At 40.4% G+C, this 1,625-nt stretch overlaps 1 protein-coding gene across 42 annotated transcripts in view; it reads right to left on the bottom strand.

The window, feature by feature from the left end:
* LOC129575241 (SH3 and multiple ankyrin repeat domains protein 2) overlaps positions 1–1,314 on the bottom strand; it is a 76,929-nt gene extending 75,615 nt beyond the window's left edge. For 34 of the 42 annotated variants that reach the window (XM_055458356.1, XM_055458372.1, XM_055458359.1 and 31 more), the window contains exon 1: positions 1,012–1,300. The gene's annotated coding sequence lies outside the window, so the exon portion shown is untranslated. Of the gene's footprint in view, positions 1–721 lie in introns of all 42 variants that reach the window. The other 8 variants (XM_055458357.1, XM_055458364.1, XM_055458381.1 and 5 more) reach the window with 3 other exon arrangements.
* Between the last annotated feature and the right edge of the window lie 311 nt (positions 1,315–1,625).

Genomic DNA, 1,625 nt, shown 5'->3' with positions numbered 1-1,625 from the left:
TCTCTCTCTCTCTCTCTCTCTCTCTCTCTCTCTCTCTCTCTCTCTCTTCACGTCGCATTACGCTCACATACAACGCCGTTCGTTCGGGCTTCATTTTTCGTGTGTGTTGTTAGATAATGAATATATTTTGAATTTGTAAAACGAAAAATGTGCATGCTTGCCAAGAATTTATGTAAACATACAATCGAAGAACTGAAAACCTCCGCGTTTTTTGTTTTCTTTCTTTCTGTCTATCTCTCGCTCATTTTATAGCTGATGGCAGTTTTGTGTGTCGATTTCTAACCATTTTCAACGATGACGACCACGACGACGCTGCCGCCGATAAAACGAACACAACGAATTCACCCATTCCGAGAGCAGCGAAAGCCAATTTCAATACAGGTTTTCAAACTTGATTTGTTTGAAATTATCGTTATATTCCTTTTTGTTTCCCTATCACACCCAGAGAGGTGTTGAAATGGCAATAAAACAACACACCAATTTCGATTTGAACGCTTATCACAGCCGAGACACACACACAGAGAGAGAGAGAGAAAGAAAAAAAATGTTCTTGGCACACATTTGTCGGGCGCGTTACAGCGGCCCGGAATTTTTTTTCGCTATGTTTTTTTTTTCAATGCTCTCTTTGCTTTTTGTTTATTTCCTTTCATCCATTGTCGAAATAGAGGCACACATACACAGTAACAAACAAAACAAAACACTAAACACCAAAACCAATTACCGTTTGCTGCACTGGACAACAAGAATACCAAGAGTGATAAATAACATAAAACTGCATTATAAGTTTTCAAAAGGAAAGCAAATGACATTAGCAGCCGTCATGCCCACACATCTCTTTCACAAGACTCTCGTTAAATCAGTGTATCGAACACACTCTGAACAAATCCCGATCGACCGTTGAAATGCACACCAATTTCAATCAAACAATGAAATGTATCAGAATTTTAGTTGTTTTATGTTTTTTTTTGTTTCTGCTGTTGTTGTTGTTGTTGTTGAATGCATTGGACATACCAAAAAGTCGATGCTTGCCGTTGCAACTTGCGCTTGATGCAGCTATACACTCTTTTTTTTCTCAAATACACGAACCAGAATTCTGTCCGTTTTTATTCTTCGGTTTTGAAATGTAGAAAAATCACAATTCGCAAAACAACACACAATTTCAGTTTTTTCTTTTCGTTTCAATTCTTATTATTTTTCTGTCTTCCTTTCTGTTGTCGGTTGTGTCGGTTGGAATGAAACACAACAAAACCGTGATCCGTTCTTCGTGCTGATCAACGCAACGGTTCAATCTCAACTAATCTACGGACGAGCTACGAAAAAAATACATGGAATACCAATGTTTTCCATTGCATACCATCCCGTGCCGTGTGCTGTGTTCGTGCTGTGCTCTCTCTATGTATAGAGCTGTGTATGCCTTTTCTGTTACGGCGCGCCTGTGTATGTATCGTTGTTTTGCCCGTCTCTCGATACACTTGTACGCTTTGAGTGCTTTTCGCTCTCGCTCGCTCTCTCTCTCGGTCTCTCTTTCATCGCATTCGCAATCGGCTCGTATCAGAACAGCTCAATGCAAGCAAACGGCTGAGAGAGCCGCACTGTCACATACTCTCCCTCTCTCTCTCGTTTGC

The sequence above is a fragment of the Sitodiplosis mosellana genome, unplaced genomic scaffold (genome assembly GCF_009176505.1).
Source record: "Sitodiplosis mosellana isolate CC-2019 unplaced genomic scaffold, AAFC_SMos_1.0 Smas_scaffold_6166, whole genome shotgun sequence".
NCBI classification, from domain to species: Eukaryota; Metazoa; Arthropoda; class Insecta; order Diptera; family Cecidomyiidae; genus Sitodiplosis; species Sitodiplosis mosellana.
This window is presented reverse-complemented; position numbering and strand designations above follow the sequence as displayed.